The sequence below is a fragment of the Orcinus orca genome, chromosome 2 (assembly GCF_937001465.1).
Source record: "Orcinus orca chromosome 2, mOrcOrc1.1, whole genome shotgun sequence".
Classification (NCBI taxonomy): domain Eukaryota; kingdom Metazoa; phylum Chordata; class Mammalia; order Artiodactyla; family Delphinidae; genus Orcinus; species Orcinus orca.
The window spans coordinates 180245649-180253713 of record NC_064560.1 but is presented as its reverse complement, the minus strand read 5'-3'; the positions used below and the strand labels follow the sequence as shown (position 1 = coordinate 180253713).

The 8065-nt window shown below is 41.3% G+C and overlaps 1 pseudogene; it reads right to left on the bottom strand.

Moving 5' to 3' along the window:
• Positions 1–5715: 5715 nt before the first annotated feature.
• Positions 5716–6569, bottom strand: LOC101277952 (protein SREK1IP1-like; annotated as a pseudogene).
• Positions 6570–8065: the final 1496 nt, after the last annotated feature.

Sequence of the window (8065 nt, the reverse complement as noted above, 5' to 3'; positions counted from 1 at the left end):
CTAGAAAATTAATATTTGTTTGTTGTTGTTGTTGTCTTAACAGCCTCTCTATTAGAGTCAGAAAAAAAAAAGAGGAGATTGGAAATGAAACGCTAGTCAGTTACGAAAATCTGTCACTCCTCTCACCTATAAAGAGAGGCCATTTTTTAGGGTTCCTAGATATTTTTTAAAGGAATATGAAAAAAGAGGGAAGTTGCAAGAAATGTAGTATAGTTTAAATGTATATATTATTTTTATTATCCAACAAGAAAGGTTTTTTTCAATGTAGTAACTACAGGTAGAATCTCATTTGGTGCTACCAGCCTTTGAATGGTCAGGCCAAATGGTGCCCTGCCTTCCCAGTGCTCCCCCAGACCTCCACAGCAAGCCCTGGTTAAGGGCCTCAAAAGCTGTAAACAATCATCAATGTCCTCAAGAAAAATTCGTCATGACAGTCTTTGCCACATAAACCAGAAGAAGGGAATCTGAAATCAAAAGGACAGAGAAAGCTCCTGAAAAGGTCTATAAATTATAAAAAGAGATCACTTAATAATGTTCACAAAATAAGAAAGGATAACCCTAAAATACTGGGGGGAGATTATGACTTAAATGTTACTTTGAAGAAAATCACATATTTTTGCTTTATGCAATTTCCAAATGAGTGTCCCTTTATTTTTTTCCTTGGTGTTGGTTAGGTTTTATTTTAACAGGATGTTTCCTCTTCATTTGTTTTTCAAAATATCAGTTATATCAATATTAGAAGTGTAAACAGGTGCAAAATATACAGCATATAGAAACAATCTTCTTAACTAGCCTATTGCCTAATAAAAGTACGCACAAGGGAGCTGCATAAACAGAAGCCATGGTCTTCCCCTCCTTGAGAAACAAGTTCCCCACAGGACAAGGAACCAGCGGCTCCTTCAGCAAAATGGGAATGGATACTCATGGAGAGTCCTTCTCAGAGTCATCTAGAACTGTGTGGCACAGTAGCCATGAGCCACATATGGCTCTTGAGCGCTTGAAATGTGGCTGGTCCAAACTGGGATGAGCTGTAGGTGTCAAATGCATACTAGATTTCACAGACTTGGTAAGAAAAAAAAAAGGTAAGATATCTCATGAGTAATTTCTTATGTTGAATACATGTTGAAATATAAACAGTTTGGACATAGGGAATTAAATAAAACATTGTTAAAATTAATATCACCTGTTTCTTTTTGATTTTGTAATGTAGCTAATAGAAAATACAAAATTACATATGTGGCTCATATTTGGGTCTTACATTATATTTTTATCATACAGTGCTGGTCTAGAAGGATGACAGCTTATAAAAGTCCATCTGTAACAGATGTTGTTGATGTCCTGCCCCATGTCCCCGTGGCACATTTCTGAATTCACCAGCAGCCTCCAAGGACACTTACATGCATGCCAGCAGGTTCCCAACACCCCCCATCAAGGAGATGTCTTTCTGCTTCTCTGCCTGAAGGCCTGCTCGAGGGCCTAGGAGCTTGTCAGGGCAGCTGAGAAGGGTCCAGGACGTAATGCTCCCAGGAGCGACCCTCAACCGAGAAGGGATGGTGAAAAAACTGTCTTCAGCAGTCCCTCTGTGGAACAATTCTGAAGTGTGTTCTACAGTCTCTCAGGGGGTCTCCAGCAGGATTGAGCCCCCAATGCCCACAGCAATAGCTTGCTCACTAACACAGATTTTGATTTTTCTCCTTTCCTACCTTACCTTCCCTCACTCATGTTTCCTGGGATCACCTCCCAAATAAACTCCCTGAGCCCCCCAGTGTTTGTCTCAGCTCTACTTCAGGGGGATCAAATCAAGAGAACTCTTCAAACGCTTTCACGATCCCTCCTTCTAGGACCCAAGCCAAGTATCCTTTGACTTAACAACACACACAGAGCTCTTCTTCCTGCACTATTATCAGAGCTGTCTCTAATTACTATTGTTTTCCATCAATTCATTTAGGATTCCATTGTTAACGGCTTTTAAAAACAAACAAAAAAGATTCTAGTATAGCTGATTCACTTTGTTATACAGCAGAAACTAACACACCATTGTAAAGCAATTATACTCCAATAAAGATGTTAAAAAAGAAAAAAGATTCTGCTCTAATTTAACAAATAGTGAATCATTTGAGTTTGCTTATTTTTTTCTTTCCAAGTAATTTGCTTACATTTAAACTGTACTTATGTATTGTTGTCTTAATTATCAAGTCATTAAGGACAGTGATGTGGCACTTTGAAACATTTTGTTCTGCTTGGGGGCAATGGCAAGTTCTTTGACCTGACAGAATCAAACTGCACAAGACTCTCAAACGTTTCTCATCTGATCTGCAAAAAAAACGGTCACGGCCAGCAGGGCAGCAGTGGTGGTAGGGGACGGTCACCATTCCCTGGGCTCTTTGAACACAGATCAAACAGCAGGTAGAGCAGTAGGGTGTTCTGGATGCCCTGACCTGCAACACAACCCTTGCTGTCTGATCCTATGCTGCTTTGATAGTATGATATAGTTTAAAAAAAAAAAAAAAGGCTTTAGAGTCCAAAAGATCCAGGTCCAATCCTGTCGCCACAACTTACCAGTGTGACATTCTTCCAATCACTCATTCTTTCTGAGCGTCAGTTTCCCTATCAGTAGTATGAGGATGGGGCCTATCAAAGAGTGGGCATAAGGGACATTTGGCCCACATTTAAAAGAGACTTATGTTTAGATTGTTTATACTGTCTTCAAATAAAATCTGTATGTGGATAAATATTTTTAAGGTTTTAAAAAAAACACCTACTTTTTAATATACTTTTCAGTATTTCTTCAGTCATTTGTACACTAGCAACCTTCAATGCATCCCAGACCTCTCTTGACCCATTGTGACGAGAATAACAGTTCCTATCTGCCCAACAGTTCCTTTCGTCAATTCACGGGGAGCATTAGAAAACATGAGACTTGTTCCAAACCACCTGTCCTTTCTTTCTTCCCGTCAAGCTCCACACACACCTCTCCCTGAGGCCTTCCCACTGCGGCCTTTTCGCAATCCCTGGAGTCCCCTGTACTCTATCTTTTCTCTTCTGTCTGGCTCTCAAACTAGGCATTCATGGACTGTCATTCCAGGAATAAAGAGTTGGTGCGGCCTCAGAATGTTCTCCCTCGTGAATTATCTCTATGGAAGGCCCTGACAGTCTCTTTCCAAACTCCTAGAACTAGACCCTGGGCTCTCTATCCCTGTTAGATAATGTATCCAGCAAGTCTCTGGCATGTAGTACTCAATCATCCCTAGGTTTTCCTCTCTTGTACCTAATAACGTTTCTACTGGCCTGAAATCTTCTCAGGAAGCTGGGACTTTATTCAGTGTTTCATTTAATCAGAAATAATTATTGAGTGCCTAAGAAGTGCAGAGCACTTTGCTAGATTCTAAAATAAGGAAGAAAGCTCCCCTGGTGGCGCAGTGGTTGAGAGTCCTCCTGCCGATGCAGGGGACACGGGTTCGTGCCCTGGTCCGGGAAGATCCCACATGCCGCAGAGTGGCTGGGCCCGTGAGCCATGGCCACTGAGCCTGCGCGTCCGAAGCCTGTGCTCCACAACAGGAGAGGCCACAACAGTGAAAGGCCCATGTACCGCAAAAATAAATAAATAAATAAAATAAAATAAGGAAGAAAAGAGAACAGCTACTAAGAAGTTTAAAATGTAGCCACTTGTCCTTCCAGGAATTTACATCTAGTTGTCTCTAGTACAGGGAACCCTATTAGCTTCTCAATAACAGCTCGTTAAATGAATAACATATATACAATGAAAAGTTAAAAAATTATTGTCAGGGTTTTAATAAAGCTTAAGATGCTCTTGTCAAAGGCACCTAGCAATGCCCAAATCCTGCCAGCCTCCCTTCCCCACCTTGAGATCCCTCACACAAGGGACAATGACAAATAGGAATGGAAGATCTATGCTATCTTTAATTAACTGGAATTATGCTCTAAACTCCTGTGAAGAGTTGGTTGAAAGCCTGAAGGGTGCACATGTTCTACCTGAAGGCCAAATGGGCCTTTGCCATCTTCCTAAACCCAAACCCAAATCTTGGGATTGCACCACCTTCTGGCTGGGGGCATATGGTACAGGGCAGAGACCCTGAGCACTCATGGGAGAGGGGGAAGAGAGAGAGTAAAGCTGGCTGCACCTACCGAGGCCACCTCTCCAAGCTCTGGTTCAGCGACTGAGGTCACTGAAGGGAAGAAGTACCTGAGGCTTTTTAACACACAGTTGCCCTGACCCTAGTAAACATGGCCCTATTGGTGGACAGAAATTTCACCTCTCTTTCCCCTATGCTAATATGAAGCAATACATCATTAATTGATAAGAAAATGGCAGACAGAGAACACTATAGAACTCAAAGAGTGAATTCACTTTGAGCCAGAATAATAAAAGAGGTAATGAGATATTATTTGACAGAATTGCTCTTGCCTTAAACATAGAAGAGTTCCTCCCATCAAGGAAGGCCAGAGACCAACCTACTCCTCCCCTTCTCCCCCAGAACCTGCACATTCTTACAAGGGAGCCTGCTGTGTACTATTTCTCACCCCTTACAATCTCAATAAATACTTGCTCAATGAACAGCCCAATTCTGCAGTCAATTACCAGCAAGTTTACAAGCTGATCCTTCTTTAAAACATACATGCAAGATGGGAGCTACTTGGTTGTTTAATGAAATTCTTTTCACAACTTCTTTCTGGGTATTTTCCATAATTGAATTGTCTACAGACAAAACAAGGATGGCTGCTTCTATTAGCATGTGGCATTTCGTAGACACCTTTTTTTTTTTAATATGTTCACATTTATAAAAAATTTCCACATTACTCGTAGAAACAAGCGTCATAAAATTTACATACCAAATACAATAAAAATCAGTTCTAGGGCTTCCCTAGTGGTGCATTGGTTGAGAGTCCGCCTGCCAATGCAGGGGACACGGGTTCGTGCCCTGGTCCATGAAGATCCCACATGCCGCGGAGTGGCTGGGCCCGTGAGCCATGGCCGCTGAGCCTGCGCATCCGGAGCCTGTGCTCCGCAACGGGAAAGGCCACAACAGTGAGAGGCCCGCGTATCGCCAAAAAAAAAAAAATCAGTTCTAATGAAGATTTAGCTGTTATCCTCCTAAATAAAAAGTTCTGTGTTTGAGGTATCTCTTTAAGACATACCAATATGGCATATTTGTAAAACAACTCAGGAGTCTATCTTAAAAATCCTGCCCAACACATCATCATCTCTACGAGACCTACTAGTAGGCTGAACTAGACTTGTCTTTTTAAGCAAGGAAGAAATATTTTGTTACAAAAACCAAGGAGGCAGGTACTAGAAACTCTGCATCTCAGAAAACAGTGAAATTCTGTTATAAATACTTTCATTATCAACTTCCTGCTGATGCCATTCATTGAAAAGGTTCTGGTCAAGACCAATAAAGCAGCTTCATCTCCTGTGACATCTGAAAAAAGCCAAGATTTAAAAACAACAGTAAAGAACTTCACTTTCTTTATACATTATCATAGGATATAAAGCTATGAAATTTTTCAGTGTCAAGCGCAAAGCATTATCCCCTACCTCACTTTAACACTGGAAGATGGACACTTAATTCAGCAGTACTCATTAACTGCTACGTAGATTGCCTATGTTGACTGTAGTAAAGCCATTTACGATCAACTTATGAAGTAACAACACTAGCCAGACACACACACAGAGGAATACCAAAAACAATGAGTTTTGTTGCACAAATATCCATACTTGGGGCATGGCTATCAAGTAATAAGACTGCTTCAATACTCTATAATCATAGTACACTAAAATACTGCCAGACGGTAATAGCCCCATATATGAAAAAATGTCTATATGGAAAAGGCTGTGATTTATTGCAAAGCATAATTATACAGCAAATTTCAAGGAAAGTCTAACAATTTTCAAAACCAAATTTTTAAATTTAATGGTTCAGGCCAAAGTCTCAGTTACTTTTTGGAGATTTCAGAACTATTAGGGTCAGAGGAATGCTTTTCCTTTTTTCTCTTCTTTTTGTCCTTTTTATGATGCTTCCCCTTTTTTGACTTACTCTTTTTCTCTTTTTTCTTTTCTTTCTTCTGATATTTTTGTTTCTTTTGTTTTGAAGTGTCCTCTTCAGTGGAACTGGATGAATAAGACCTTTTCCTTTTTTTTTGCAACTTGATTTTCTCTTTGCTTTTTGCTTTTTTCTTCTCCTCTTCTTCATTTATTCTTTTTTTAATGCTTGCAGTTTATTCAGTTCTTCATTCTCTTCATCACTCTCCTCACTACTTGTGCTGCTGACATCCAAAATTATGTCCCTTCTGGGGTCTACTCGGTGAAAATTGCGGCATTCAAAAGTCACGTGACCAGGATAGACACATTTTTTACAGCCTGCTTGGACACTGTTCTTGTTGCAACCTGGAACTGCCATGGCACTGGTAAGAGGGGTCATGGGACCCCTGGGCTTTCGAGAGGGCACTCGCTTCCCACTGGCCGCAAGGACAACACACAGCTAGGGCGGCTTCTTCCTCCCACCCACGTCGTGGCACCCAGGTGACAGTCAGGGAAGGCCCTAAAAGTCTCCGGCGATAGTGGAACCAAGTAGTTGCTGCTCACGTAGACACCTTTGAATGAAATGTAACAAAGCACTTTAAACCAATGTTCACTAGCTGTGCAGTTTTGAGGGCAACACACTCTACCTTTCTTAAATGAAAGAGTTCAAGCAATCTAAACATGCCTAAGAAGTATTGAGTAATCCTTGTTCATAAAATAGTATGTCATCCTTTGACAAAAATTAATTTTTAAAATGTTCTTTTTATTTTATTTAATTAATGTATGTAGAGAAATATTACATTTCATGTTAGCTAGAGGAAATGCCTTAAAGTTTCTGGGATGCCAACTCCCTTTATCTATTCTATCCCATTCTTTTTTTTTTTTTTCTTTTGGCTGCGTCGGGTCTTAGCTGTGGCACATGGGATCTTCACTCAGGCATGCAGGATCTTTTTCATTGCAGTGCGTGGGCTCCTCTCTAGTTGTGGTGCACGGGTTTTCTCTCTCTAGCTGTGGTGTGTGGGCTTAGTTGCCCCGAGGCACGTAGGATCTTAGTTCCCCGACCAGGGATTGAACCCACATCCCCTGCATTGGAAGGAGGATTCTTTACCACCGGACCACCAGGGAAGTCCCTCTATCCGATTCTTTTTTTTTTTTTTTTGCAGTATGCGGGCCTCTCACTGTTGCGGCCTCTCCTGTTGCAGAGCACAGGCTCCAGATGCGCAGGCTCAGCAGCCACGGCTTATGGGCCCAGCCACTCCGCGGCATGTGGGATCTTCCCGGACCGGGGCACGAACCCGTGTCCCCTGCATCGGCAGGTGGACTCTCAACCACTGCGCCACCAGGGAAGCCCTATGCGATTCTTTTATTTGCATGTCTTTCTGCTCCTTAGCGCAGGTCTACAGTCCAAATATGTTTTGCTCTCTCATCTCTGTCTTCATGGACTTGGAAACAGTGATAAATGTAATGTAGCTTGTGAACCTGTCTTTTCCACACTCACTCAGCTTCTTCTTGAGCACTTGAGTGCTTGGGTCACACCATCGAGAGTCTTTGGCCTTGAGATTTTGGCCAGAATGGCAAAAACAAATCCACAATATCAAAAATAAAAAGTCATCTATATTTGGCATATATTTGACCTGTCAATATTTTTGCTACCCCATTATAATGTCCCCTGATCTCAAAAGAAATACAGTCTGTAAGTAATGGAAAGAAGGGACATTAAGCCACTGGAAAATTCAAGAGCTCCAGGTGGCTCCAGTTTTCTATTCCTACCTATGGAATTTGGAAAAATACCCAAAGCATATGTATTACTCTCTCTATATTTTTTTATATTTGAAAGGACCTTGAAGAGTTTTGGTATTTATATATCTAAAGCATCACACTTTGATGTTCCCCCAAACTGGTAGGCACAGTACACAAATTTTTGCCAGGGATATACTGAATAGGATTCTAGTCTAGGAAAGCCAGTTAGGCTAGAAATTGACACATATGGGGACTGGGGACTTCCATATATTTACCTCAATATTT